General features: G+C 58.7%; 1 protein-coding gene across 1 annotated transcript in view; it reads right to left on the reverse strand.

The window, feature by feature from the left end:
• The window catches only part of PLXNA4 (plexin A4), a 426,904-nt gene extending 420,048 nt beyond the window's left edge, over positions 1 to 6,856 (reverse strand). Inside the window, exon 1 of the mRNA XM_051848990.3 lies at positions 6,491 to 6,856. The gene's annotated coding sequence lies outside the window, so the exon portion shown is untranslated. The remainder of the gene's footprint in view (positions 1 to 6,490) is intronic.
• Positions 6,857 to 14,336: the final 7,480 nt, after the last annotated feature.

Genomic DNA, 14,336 nt, shown 5'->3' on the forward strand with positions numbered 1-14,336 from the left:
TATTTCTAACATCATTCGCGGCCATACAAAATGATCAACTTAAAAATCAGTCAAGTGATGTCACAGGTCTTACATGGCCTGATAGGGAGCTAAGAACATGTACACAGGCCTGGAAAACCCTCCCCTGTCTTGCCAGGGTGGGGGCCAGGGCAGGCCCTGGAGACAGCTGAGCCAGGCGGTGGCTTGGGTGGACACCTGCCTCCTGGGCCTGAGTCTGCTTGAGTAGTCCATCTCACACCATGGGCAGCACCCAGGCCTCTGTGTGTGATGCAGAATCTTTGTGTGGGAACCCAGCCTTTTATGCAGCCAAGAGTAGACCTATGAAACTATCTGTCTCACTCCAGACTTCTGCGTCCACCACGCAGTCTGTGTACTGTTGTGCTTGCACAGTCCATGTTAGCATGCTAAAGGCACAGAGCTGCCCCACAACAAGGGACCTCGTTAGCTTTGCGTTATTCCTAGGGCTTCCCCAACCCAGGGGAACTTGGGTGTGTCTGACACAGATTCCTGCCCCAAGAGAATATACTTTGGGAAACCCTGATCTATGCCTTTCTCAAAGCAGCTGAGAGATGGAGAGGAGGAAAATGAATTCTCACATCTTCATCATGTTAGGTGACATCTATGTGGCCTGGTTCTGCGGCACCTCCTGAGGCCTGCACCCTGACACTCCCTCCCCTCTCCCCCTCTTCCTTCCTCTCCACCCTCTCCTCCTTCCACCAGAAGAGAAGCACATTTCCAACCCTGGTTTGCTTACTTTCCCTCTTCGTGATCATCCGGGTCAAAGCCAAGGACTGATGTCTTTCCTTTCTAGTTCTAGGCTCTCCATTACCAGGAGCAGCAAAATAGAAGGAAGGGGTTAGCAAGTCAGGCAAATACCTGGCCCTGAGCAAAGACCAAGCAGGCCCCTGGATGGCTGGGGTTTTCCTTTCCTGAATTCCCAGGAATTTCATGGCGAAACACCACCCCTTACCCCGGAAGGCTTCCCGAATGGATTCAGCCAGGCCTTGCTGAGCGCATTGACTGCAGCATCAGAGAGACCTTGTTAGCTAGCGATCTGTTTTCTACTGGAATGGCATAACATCCCAAAATCCCAATTTACTATTGTGGATTCGGGTCCACATAGAAGATACCAGGCAGGCGGAGGAGGCCCAGACAGGGTGCGGGAGATCTGTCCACACCTGACCACTGCAGCCACCCCAGGAACCCACATCCAGCAGTTCCCTCTGCTCCTACTGCTGCCCCGGGCGGAAGGAATGCGATTCTAAACGCACCCCTTGCAGCCCCCTCAAGTTCTGCAAAACCACCACTCACCTCCTAGTGTGGAGGAGAAGCCAAGTGAATCATACGTGGAATAAGAGTTTGTCTTTTGGAGGAAAAGGAAAAAAAAAAAAAACACAGAAACAACTACCCACAAGAGTTGTACCAGTGGCTGCTTCCTAAAATGTGCAGACCAGAGCTGAGGCATCTGCCAGCCTAGCCCTGGGCCTCACTCCCATCCCTCTCGGCATCAGGATGTAATTCCTAATGCCTGGCTCAGCCTGTGCCATCTCAGGTCCGGATTATCTTCTCCATATGTACGGAGATCTATCAAAATGCCACCACGCTGCAGGACGACTCTCCCCACTCACAGCCCATTGGCACCAATTCCAACAGTCTCTGCTCCAACCACCAGAGATCCAGGCACCCAGCATGGTGTGCTGTGCACAGGCAAAGACCTATCCTCACTCCTGGACTTCAGAAGCTGGGACCTGAAGGCTAATGAATGAGGGAAAGAAACAGTATTGAGCCGCTCCTGTGAGCAGTGGGAAAAGATCAAGCCTCACGTGGCAACGTGGAACCTGGGAGCTCACTTATACTCCCTTCTCGGCCAGGACTGGACAGCAAAGTGGTGTGTGCACAACACCAGCAGCTTGAGAAACTCACTAGGGAAACACGCACTCCCAGCAGCTTGGAGCGCCCTGGGCCTGAAAGCAGAGACGGGGACCTCACTCAGTACTCTCTCACTCACTCCTTCATTCTCCTCAAGAGAAAAAGAGATTCATGAAGTGAAGAGTCACCCCCAGGAGCTGAGCACCCTGCCAGAATGGTCCACACAATCTGACAATCCACTGGCTGCCCAGGATAAGGCTCACTGCCCGCTTTGATGCATGGGGACATCTGAGGTTCAGAGACTAGACCAGCTAGCCTGGGCACATGGAGGAAATCCCAGGGAGAAACCGGGGCCAGGTATGCCAGGCTTCCCCCAGCATACTCGCCCATAAGCCTGCCAATGGGGTGGCACCGTGCACCCTACACACACTTTAAAGAGACAGGCAGCAGGGTGGTGACTGGAGTCACCGGCTCAGAAAGCTGAGGGTAGAAGCTTGGCTCGGCCACTTGGTGGCCGTGTGATCCTGGACAACATCTTTAACCTCCTCGTTTCAGTCTCCTAGCCGAGCACATGAGGCTGGGAACAGCCACGGCCTCCCTGGGGTATCAGGAGGAGTTAGTGTGCCCACCTGTGCAGTCTGCTTAATGGGCGCCTCATCCAAGTAGCTGCTCAGCAAGTACTGGGCACCATCATCATCAGTCATCATTACTATTTCCCATCTCGCTGTTTTCATAAGGACTAAACCCCATGCTAGGAGCTCACAGCCTCATCACCAAGGAGGCTTGGGGACGCTGTCTAGTGCAGGGATCTGGGGGCTCTCGCCCTCTCAGGCAGCTTTTCATCCAAGCTGCTGCTTACCAAGCAGGGAAGTGGCCCCCTCCTTGGGGAGCAAGGCCTTGGCTCTGGGAATCAGGACCCCCTGCCTGCCTTGCCTGCCTGCCTTTTAAGATCCATCTCTCAGCACTCCTCGGCAGAACCCCTTCCAGTCTCCCGGCCTTCCTGCTGGCTCCACCTTCCTGCCACAACTAGAATGCCGCAGCCCAGCCAGCCAGCGAGAAGGAGGACCCAAGAGTGAGTAGGGACTGAGAGAGAGACGGGATCGGGTGGGAGTTCAGGGAAGGGAGCAGCAGTGGGGCTCGAAGCTTTTAAAGAGACAGCAGCGTCCGTCCGCACCGCTCTGTGCGGACCCAGCACTGCTCAATGGAGCATACGGGGCAATTACTCTAATCATGTGCATCTCGCAAACAGCCGTTTGATTTATTAGCGCCACGTCTTTTTAAAATGCCGCTGTTAAATATAAATAACACTTAATCATCCAGCTGTCGTTAAATTCATGTTATATTGATTTCTTGGAGTGCCGCAAATTTGAGGGCGAATGGGCCGGCGGATGTGCACACAAAGCCAAGAGGTGGATTGCGGCGGGGGCGGGGGAGGAAGAGGAAGAAGAGGGGTGTCCACGGAGAGAAACGAACCCTGTTCCAGGGCCCCGGGTTTGACCCAGTTTCGCATCGGGAGGCGGCGGCGGCCGCCAACCGGGAAGAGGCGAGGCCGGCACATCTGTCGCACACACTCATCAAGGCAGGCCCGTGGCGGGGCTCTTGGCGCCGTCTCGCCCCATCCCCGAGCCGCTGCAACAGGTCTCGCGTGTGCATTGTCTGCCTAGTGCCTTCTCTGGCGAGCGCGGGGAGAAGCAGCCGAGAAATGCCCCCTAGCTGGCTAGGAGGAGACAGACTGGCTGCAATTTCTTTGCATCAAAGCCCGGTGATCACTGTGAGCGGAGAGCGCTTAGGAACCCAGCCCCCTTGGCTCTCGCGCCGCCGGAGGACGGCTGCCGCCCTAGGAAGCCCCCTGCTCCATTCCCAGCAGCCCACGTTGTGATGAAAAGGATCCGCAGGCCAAGGGTAGGCAGACTGTCATGCAGATTCTCCGTCTGCAGCGAGCAGCAGCGGCAGGCGCCGAGAAGAAAAAAGGAAACACGCGGGCTGCCTCAGATTCCCCCGGAAATGCGTGCACGGCCTCGGTGGGCATTCGGGATGAAGTCCTGGAGGCCAGAGGCCAGCCCAGGGAGGACAGGATTGCATCGGCGGGGGCTGCTCGCCAGCCTGGAGAGCAGCGAGAGGCCGGGCAAGCAAGCGCCCAGGGTCTGGCGGACCCACCATTCCAGGCTGGGGCTCCCTTCCCCGGGAGCAGAGCCCTCTCCGCTCCCACCCCCACCCCCACCCCACCCCCGAGGGAGAACTTAGGAAGAAGCCACAGAAGAGTGGCAGCATGGCCTGCTCCAAGTCTGGGTGAGGAAGCCAAGGGGAAAATCAGATGCGGCACACACCCCGGTTTCCACGCATGTTGATTCATGCCTGCTTCCTCCAAGAACACAAACCGGTGCCTAACGCTACACAGTCCTACACAGTCCGGGGGTACTCTGAACCCTGATGTTTAGCTCATGACCAGCATAGTGACTGCTGGTTTGGTAGCCAAGTGGCGGCTCCTGAGCTGCAAACGCAGGAGGAAAGCGGGTAGGGAGGGACACAGAGAAAGGATCAGCGCTCCCAGGGACGATGCACAGACATTTCAGGAAGATCTGCACCCTGACCTTTTGCCCTGTCCAGGTCCTGTGAGGCAGTGTGAACCTGGTAGGCACTCACTGTTGCTGGGGCTCACTGTCTGCTGCAAGCCATGTGGCGCCGCCGTACGCATACGTGCGACCAAACACTCCAAGGGCACGCGTATGGAACTGTTCCAGCTCTTCTGAGGCCTGGCAGCCAGAGGTGGACCTCACTGTCACTCGGGGTGGGACCAGCTGACTACACTGAGCCTGAGGGAGACTGCAGGTGTGGATGGGGGAGGTGCAGCGCACGCATGCCCATCCCCGATCTCTCCGCGCGGTGAGAACTTTGCTGAATTCCCTGTCCCCCCTTTCCATCCATCCAAGGGCAGCGCACAGGATACACAGCGAGGGTTACAGGGATACAGTCCCCCCACCCCCACCCTCAGCCTGGCCAGCCACGCCTGCTGGGGCTACACAGAGTTTGAAAATACTGGAGATGGGGGTGTGGGAAAAGCCCTTCATTTCAGCACCCAACTGCAGGACTTACAAAAACAGCCCAAAATCTGTGCCCAGTACTGAGGTCTCCTTGTTCAAAAGAATGTTTGCCCCTTCTCTCTCAAGTTCTGGAAGACTCCCAGCACATTCTTCCCACTGGTGGGTTTGTGGGACATTCTTAAAGCGTGATATTGTATAGAGGTTACACGCTTATTCCATATTTTTATCAGATTGCTCCGAAAGCCACCTCAGAGGGGCAGCTATAGCAACACACACACTTGCTGGGTGTATGATCAACTCCAAAATAGGTTCTACTTGGATTTCACCCTTTGCCGCCTACAAAAACCCAGCCCCTAAAGGAGTTGCTCATAGAAACCCAAGATCAAACTACTGGGGAATCCTTTGGAACCCCAGGCTCCTCCAGAAAAAAGTTTGCACACGAACGGCCTGTGCAACTGCAGGCAGGGAGAAAGGGAAATGGAACCTGGAGCCCGCCGCTGCAGGAGAGAGATGCTACACGCGGAGGGCCAGGCTCCGCGGGTCGCAGGAGGCCCGAGAATGCCTTGCACCTGACGGGGTGGGCCCTGCGAGGCGGCCGGGAGAGAGGCGATCTTCCTCCCTGGGAGGACTACACCCCTCTCTGGGCCCCTCCGAGGCCGTTTCAGCAAACACGCTGCTCAAAAGGCATGCGGCAGGTGTAGCAGGCGCTCGGCAAAGCAGCCCGGGTACCAGGGAAGACTGGGGAGGTGAGAGGGAGACCCAAGTCCTGCGTCCCCAAGCCGCTGCTTCCAGACACTGGGCTGTGCACAGAGCTGTCCCTTTCAGGAGGATCTGCCACCCTCCCCTCAATCCTCCCGAGACCAGCGACCCGGCCGCGAGGCCGAAGCCCCTTCCTGCCTGGAAGCCGGCGCATTCCCGGGGAAGCAGAGCCGCGCTTCAGAAAGGGTCTGTGCTGCCTCTTACTGGGGAGACGCCGCGTCGGTTCCATCTGCACCGCCCTAAGAGCTGCAGCCCCCGCCGCCTCTGGGGCCTCCTCCCCGTGCGCCCGGCCACCGCGCTCTCCGAATACCTGCCCAGATACCTGTCGGTGTGTCTCCCAGGAAAATCCCGAGGGGTCCAAAGCCACGGCGCGGCGGATTCACTGGGCGGGTCTCCCAAACCCTCCCCTGACTTCTCCCGTTTCTAAAGCCAGCGAGGGATGAGCGGGGCTGGGAACGGGAAAACCGCTCCCGCAGCCTACCGGGGGAAGGGAGAGCCAGTCACACGAGGAATCCCACCCCGAAAGTCCCGGGGAACCGAAGTCTGAGTCCGCGGGCGAGGGAGGAGAAAGAACACGGGGAAGCCCTGCTCCGGCCGCGCGGCGCCTACGCGGCTGTCCAGGTGGGACGCGGGCAGGTGCGCGGGCGCCGTGTGCCTGTGCGTGTCTGTGTGTGTGTGTGTGTGCGTGTGTGTGTGTGTGCGCGTGTATGTGCCGCGCACCGGCTCCAGGGCAGCCGAGGACGCCCGGGCCGGACCCGGGTCCCTGCCCGCGCTGCCCCGCCGCCCGCCCGGCTCCGCGCCCCGGTCGGCCGGCCCCTCACCTGCAGACGCCGCGTCTCCTCCTTCAGCGGGAGCGCCGCATTGACACTGCGGATGGTGCCTGTGCCGCTGCCTCTCGCCCTCCTCCGAACGTGCGCGTGTGCGCGCGTGTGGCTGCCTCCTCCAGCCCCAGCCCCGAACGCAGAGACTCCGCCGAGGCTCGCGGAAGCCGCGGGCAGCGACGGAAAACGGAGGGTGTCAGCCCGGCGCCCGCGGGGCTTGACAGCTCCTCTTGCAGCGTCCGAGGTGGGCGTAATGTCCAACAAAAAGGTCGGGAGATGTGGATCGATTCCAGGCGCCCTCTCCTCCGCGCAGCCCCGGAGCCTGAGCAGCGGCGGCGGCGCTCGGGGGCTGCCCCCTTCGTCCCCACCCCCGCGGGCTGAGTGTCCTTGATGCCAAGCGGGCACGGCAGCGTCACTCCGCGCCGCCCATGCTCGCCGGGTCGGGCTGCTGCCCGGGCGCGGCGAGTGCGCCGGGGACCCGCCGGGGAGCGCTCTCGGCGCCGCTGCGCACCTCGCGGGGCAGCCCGCGGCCGGCCACACCGCTGCCGCCCCCGCCCCAGCCGGGGGGCGCGCCGGGCAGTGCCCGGGAGCCGGGGCTGGGGGCGCCGCCGGCGGATCCCCAGGGAGGCGCGGGGCTGCGGCGGCGGAGAGCGCGGCCGCGGGCCGAGCCGGGCCTCCCGGGCGCGCCCCCGGCCCCCCGGGCGGGCCGCTCGCAAAGTTTGCAGGGGGCAGGGCGCGGGGCCGCCGCCGGAGCTCCCGGGCTGCCTGCTGCCGCCGCGGCTCGCCGCCGCTGTGCATTGAAGCCCGGCCAAGCGCTGCGAAAACTCCAGCTGCCTGGCGCTCCCTGGGTCCTCCTCTCCTCCCTCCGCCCTCCCTGCTTCCCGCCCGCCCTCCCTCCCTCCCTTCCTCCTCCCCTCCCTCCCGCCGCTCCCTCCCTGGCTCGCTCGGGCGGCTCCGCGCTCGCGGCCGGCAGAGGGGGCCCCGGGGCCCTCCCCACGCTCTCCCGCCCGCCGCCGGCCCTCCCGCTCGCCCCTTCACGGGCGTTCGCCGACACCCCCTGGGGCCCCTCGGCCCTCCCTGAACCGCCCTGGCAAGGGCGATGGGGGCTCAGGGGGCGCAAACGTGGCGAAGCGGGCGAACGGCGAGCTCGGAGCCGGGCGCACTCCGCCGCCGGGGAAGCGGGGAGTGGGCGTACACGGCCGGAGGGACCCTCCCGCACGTGTGCCGAGCTGCCCTGGGCGCACGCTGACGCCCAAGCGCACCCTAGTTTTCAAATCGGAGCTGCGCCCCAGCCGCCGCCACGGCACCCCGCGTAGAGAACTCGAGGCCTCGGCGACAGAGCACGAATCGCCAAGCGCCCCAGAGCTCACGACTTGTCTCTCGGTGTTTTATTAAGGAGCTGACCTGGCCCCTCTCGGCTTTGAAACCCTAGACCCTGGACTGCATCCAGAGCAGACAATGCCAACATCAGGGTAGTTTCTGAAGTGCAGAGGAAGAAATCACAGCGTCGCTCTGGTCTAGACAGCCATCTGGCTGCGGGCAGCAGGTGCGGGCGGGAAGCGGGCTGCACTGCCCCTGAAACCTCTGTGTAGACCCCCACCCCGGGGATGGGCCCACGCCCAGAGACAAACCTCAGGGTGTCCCACAATTATTCACTCAAATCTGCCATCTCCTTCATCCCCACTCCTGCTGTGGTCCCAGAAAAGTGAACCTGCAGCGCTGCCAGCTAAGCCCCTCCCTCTGCGAGCACCTGCCCCTGCCAAGCACCTTCCTCGCTAAGCCCCTCCCACTGCGAGGTCCCTCCCATTGCGAAGCCCGGGGTGGGGGCACCCACCAGGGACCACGTTTACAGGATCCCGGGTCTGTGGCCTCCTCCCTCCTGCCCTTTCCCCATTTTCCCCCCACCCACCCAGACATCTCAGAACCTTCTATTGGGAGGCAATGACTGGCAGTGGCTAAATTTCTACACCTTCCTATCGGATTTACATCTTCCCAGAAGTCAAACATGTGGTCTGGGCCCATCCTGAACGGCGCTGTCGGGTGACAAACACACGGGAGCCAGCAGGGCAGCACGCGTGGGTCGAACTAGCCACCAGAGAGGACTGCGCTGAAACTGCTCCTGTCCAGGAGAAGGCGAGGGACAGGCCGCCGGCGGGAGGACACCAGACCCTGGACGCCCTGGGGAAGGGTGTTCCAGGAGACAGCGTGGAGCCCTGCCAGGCTCTGGCTCTCTGCTCATTGTGTGGCCCAGAAAGTAGCCTGGAGTTATCTCATTAGCGACCTTAATACGCTGATCTGGCTCCTCTCAGAGAGCCGGATCACAGACTGGATAAGGCACACACAATATCAGGTTAGTTTCAGAAGACCAGAGAAACACACAACAAAACCACTCAATGCCACTGCTGCTTGGACATCGGTCCCAGGCTGTGGATACGCAGAGCCAAACAGCTGTGCAGGCAGGCAAGGCTGGGACCAGGCCCCTGGGATGCACACTTCCGCCCCCACCCTCACCCTGTGAAAAGCTGGCCTCACCTGGACCTCACCCTGCTTCCAGGCGGCTCCTTATCACGGGCTGTGCCCAAAGGGACGGCCCACAGGGCCCCCACAGGAAGCCCTAATGGGTTATAGAAGGAATAAGGCTCAATAGAGCAGAGAGGGTCCACCCAGCTTACAAGGCACAAATGCTGAAGGGGAGGCCAAGGGGGCTCTGCCCCTCCTCGGAGGCAGTGCTTCTAGCATGCATGTTTCATACAACCTGATGGTCTTTTTCCCCTTGCAGACTCGTGTGTGTGTGTGTGTGTGTGTGTGTGAGAGAGAGAGAGAGAGAGAGAGAGAGAGAGAGAGAGAGAGAAATTGGCTATGAGTTCCAGGCCCATTTCCTGATGGATGGACGGGAAGTCAAAGATCTTTTTTTTTTTTTCAGAGGTGGCAAATGAAACATGTTTATTATTCTTTATCTCCTGCAGAGTGTGTGGTGTCATTTATTTTCATTGAGAGAAATGAATGCCATGTGGCGCCTGAAGAGTAATGACAGGAGCCAGGTGACAGGGAAGAAGCCAGGCAAAAAGCCGGACCAGGTGAGGGCCCTGTCTCCTGGCACCCACCCCTTCCTCTCTGTCCTCATGATACATGGGTGCAGGGCCTGCAGAGGGGCAGAGGGAGCATGGAGGGAGCAGGTGTAACATCATCAGAAGGCAGCACATGAAGGGTCTCGGGCTCGACAGCAGGGGGTGGGAGGGAGAGGGGTGTGGGGAGGGGTAGAGCAGGGGACTTGCTTGCCTTTTTTTTTTTTTTTTTTAAGTGATGGTCCATTGGCTTTGCTCCCAGCATGGAGAATGGGCTGGGGTTGGATAGGCAGGGCTGTCTGCTGGGAATGAAAAGTCCTGTGTCCAGCAGGTGCCATCCTCTCAAGGGCACTCCCTCTCTCACCTAGTGTCGCTCCCCCTCTTCGTGGAGGAACGACACTAAATCCTGCCTAGGCTTCATATCCGAGTCACGGCACCACTATGTTGCTCCCCCTCTTCGTGGAGGAACGACACAGGACCCTGCGCTGTTCTTTCTGTCTGCTCGGCCCTCCCCGGGTTTGCTGCTGGTTCTTCCCGGGTTGGCTACTATCCCTTCCACCTCCGTGGAAGGGCAGTTCCCCCTGGCCACATTCCCCACTTCCGCAGGGGAGCGGCACACCGCCGGCCGGCTCTTCTCGGGGGCTGCACAGGTGTTCCTTCAGCTAGATGTTCCCCATAGATGTTCCTGGTGCATGCCGTCTCTCTCCTCCTTTATAGTCCTCCTCCGCCAATCCCAACTCGGCTGCCCACACGCCGAGTACGCTGCTCTCCAATCAGGAGCAAGTCCTACAGTTTATTGGTTGAACTGGAGGCAGCTGGGTAGAAGCTGTTTTCTCCTCTCCCAGCGCCATATTGTAGGAGAGCAGATGCATAGAATAAGTCTTAATTCCAGTAACTTAGTCTAGTCCGAGCTGCTCCCCACAGAGGAGAGCAGATGCATAGAATAAATCTTAATTCCAGTAACAGTATAGTCCGAATTGCTCCCCACAGATCCCCCTTTCTTTTTATTTTTTAGCGTTGATACGCGCCTGTCTTCGGTGTCCCGCGGCACACACTCTGCTCTACTTGCTAGAGTTGCCACAGGCTCTTACAAGTCCTATCAGGCAAACCGAATCCGGGTCCTCTCTTCGCCATGTTGTGAGGAGGTTTTTAGGCGCTGATGCGTGCCTGTGTTCGGTGCCCTGCAGCGCATGCTCTGCTCTGCCTGCAGGGGCTTACAAAACCTATCAGGCAATCCGAATCCAAGCCTTCTCATTGCCTTATTGTGGGGGAGACTTATTAGTGTTGGTTCGTGCCTATCTTCGGTGACCTGCAGCTCATACTCTGGTCGAGCTTTGCTGGCGCTTACCGCCTTAAATCAGGCAGACCGAATCCAAGCCTCCTAATTGTTGCATTGTGGGGAAGCTTTACTGATGTTAATTCGTGCCTGTCTTCGGTGACCTGCGGCTAGCCGCCCAGGTGCTCATCGCCTCACTAATCGGGCAGACCGAATCCAAGCTCTCACATTGCAGTGTTGTAGGGAGGCCTTTTTATTTCTCTATTTCTCTATCTCCGGGCATTCCTATTTCTCCCATTTTACTTCTATCTTCCAGCATTCCTATTTTTCTCACTTTACTTCTAAACTTCTGTTTCTCTTATCCCTGCGGCTTTCCGGCACCTCGCCCCGCCGGCAGGTTCCCGGCTCTGCGCCGCTTCACGGCTTTGCGCGGCTCGGCTTCGCGCGCTCCGCGGTCTCCACGCTTAACCCTTTCGCGTCTGAACCACGGCCTACGCCAGCCCCGTTCCCTATCTACTCACGCCCCGTGCTCTCTCTGCACGCGGCGGCTTCCGCGAGTAACACAGCGTAGCTCACGTGTCCGCCACTAGCATTCAATCTAAGTTCCCCGGGCTAGCCTGGCGAATTCAACCCAGCGTACGTCTCCGCCCCACGGTTTGGCTTCCCGTCCTTTGCTCCCCGGGCTAATCAGACGGATCCCAACCTGGCTTATGTCTCAGCTTCTGGTTTCAACTTTTCGTCCCCTATTCCCGGGCTAACTTGAGAACCCCAAAGTGGCTTCCGTTTCCGCCTCGGCCTGCCCCCCGCGGCTTCAATTTCCCTAACAGTTTTCTCTACCCGGTATGTTTCCCCAAGCTTTCCTCCAACAATACTCCTCCCTCATTTCTCCTGGCCTCTCCCCACAGTCCGCATCCGAGTCTGTTTGTTCTAGCTTTCACTTTCGCTTTCGACCTTAGAGATTTCTCCCAGCTTCCCCCCGTAGTCCGTATCCGAGTCTATGCCTAGGCTTTCAATAGCTTCTTCCGGCACCCTTTTCGTCCGGCTTTTCCCTAGGCTGTTTGCTAGTCTCTCTCTCCGGTAATTTCCCTAGGCTGTTTGCTAGTTTCTCTCTCCGATATTTTCCCAGTTCTTCCCGTTTCTTCCCTCCTAAGTTTGCTATCTGTCCTAGGTTTCCTATCCAAGCTAGGTTTCCTAGCCGAGTCACGGCACCATTATGTCGCTCCCCCTCTTCGTGGAGGAACGACACTAAATCCTGCCTAGGCTTCATATCCGAGTCACGGCACCACTATGTTGCTCCCCCTCTTCGTGGAGGAACGACACAGGACCCTGCGCTGTTCTTTCTGTCTGCTCGGCCCTCCCCGGGTTTGCTGCTGGTTCTTCCCGGGTTGGCTACTATCCCTTCCACCTCCGTGGAAGGGCAGTTCCCCCTGGCCACATTCCCCACTTCCGCAGGGGAGCGGCACACCGCCGGCCGGCTCTTCTCGGGGGCTGCACAGGTGTTCCTTCAGCTAGATGTTCCCCATAGATGTTCCTGGTGCATGCCGTCTCTCTCCTCCTTTATAGTCCTCCTCCGCCAATCCCAACTCGGCTGCCCACACGCCGAGTACGCTGCTCTCCAATCAGGAGCAAGTCCTACAGTTTATTGGTTGAACTGGAGGCAGCTGGGTAGAAGCTGTTTTCTCCTCTCCCAGCGCCATATTGTAGGAGAGCAGATGCATAGAATAAGTCTTAATTCCAGTAACTTAGTCTAGTCCGAGCTGCTCCCCACAGAGGAGAGCAGATGCATAGAATAAATCTTAATTCCAGTAACAGTATAGTCCGAATTGCTCCCCACACCTAGCACAGGTGCTCTTGGAGCGGCCATGGCATCCAAAGGAAACACTGCCTATCTGTGCGTGCTGGAGCTCTCGGGTAAGCACGGCGCACAGGTAAGGAGTCCGTGCTGCTTTTCTTGTCTCCAGGTGGTGCAACAGCATGAGTGCAGGCCCCCTGCCATTTCCACCCTTCTCTATGAAGAAACACACTGGGCGAGGCAGCAGCCTCTGACGCTGGCCCATCAATGTCTTCCAGGTCTCAGGCCTCTGCAACGCCACCCCTCCCCTCCCAAGCTGGGGAGTGGCAAACAGGGACAACAGTGGAGCCGTGGAGCTGTCCCCTGCTGCGAGTGGACCTAGTGGGAGTCTCCCATTCTAAACCTAGTCTGGTGGTGAAGCCGAATAGTCATCACCTGGCCCCATGGCCACAAGAGGGAGAAGTGGTATATCGTGTCCTAGAGTCCTGTTTTCTGAAGAGGCGGCGGCTTTTGTAGGATTTGGGTTGGGGGTTTGTTACCAGGTTTAGGAGAAAAGTATCAGCTCCTGTCTCATGGCTGAATAAAGGGGTCATGTTTAATAGGAGAGAAGAGAAGAAAACCCTTAAGTTTCCCTTCACTTAGCGACTACCGTTTTATTAGCCTAGGAGCAGAGTGGCTATTTAAGTTGATAAAAGCCAGATTTGCTTGTTAAACAAATCACCAGAGCCTGGTGGTGCTGCAGAGAGCTCCCTGCCCCCTCCCCTGGCTGGGTCTCCTGCAGTGCACTGGATAAACACCACAGGCAGTCAGCAGCTGAAAAACCTAAATTGTGGCGCCACCTGCAGGAGAGCAGAAATATCAGCACTATCCCAAATCTGCACACAACTTCAGGGGAGGGACCGTGCACGGAGGCTGGGGCAGGCAGGCCAGGGTTGCAGGCAGGAAGAAGGGCCTGCTCCCCAACGGCCCCTGGGTGGCGGATGCACCGCCCGATGCCCGCCATACCCTCCAGCAGCCTCCACTCATCATCGTATCCAACGCTGGCCTTTCCAGGGATCTAGAGCAGCCCCCAACACTCTCAGTGCATTCAAACACATTCTTTCCTGGGTTCCCTAAGAGGTTAAGGAAGCCTCTAACACAAGGGTTCTATCTTTGAGACTCCGCACCATAGAGCAGGGAACCAGGACAGAGACAGGACCGCCCGCCCTTGGAGGAGGGTGTGGAGAGGAACAGCCCTGCGTCCTTATGGTGTCTAATCACAGCTTGAACTTGGTGGCTGGGCATTCTCATTAGACCCAGATTGCCTCAGGCTTCACTAGCCTGCGGATATGTCCACACTGGAATCTCAACTCCCAGTCTCTTCTGCTCACCCAAGACTTTGGCCGACACTACCCTCCTACCCCACCTCCTCCCACTGTGTCAGAGGGTCCCAAAGGCGCATGTGTCTGATCGTGCTATTCCCCAGGACTCTCCCTGCGGAAGCCCCCTGCCTACAGCAACCTGGTGGAAGGCCATCCTGCACCATGATGCCTTCCATGAGAATGCGCCACCTGCATATGCTGCTGCACACAGCCAGCTGTGCTGCTCTGCTGTGGCTTTAGGGGTCGGTGCCAAGATAGGGAGGATCCCGCACCACACACACACACACACACACACATACATACACACGCACACGCACACATGCACACACAAACACACATCATGCATCTTGCC

The sequence above is a fragment of the Oryctolagus cuniculus genome, chromosome 3, assembly GCF_051225735.1.
Source record: "Oryctolagus cuniculus isolate XC-2025 breed Fujian yellow rabbit chromosome 3, ASM5122573v1, whole genome shotgun sequence".
Taxonomy (NCBI): domain Eukaryota; kingdom Metazoa; phylum Chordata; class Mammalia; order Lagomorpha; family Leporidae; genus Oryctolagus; species Oryctolagus cuniculus.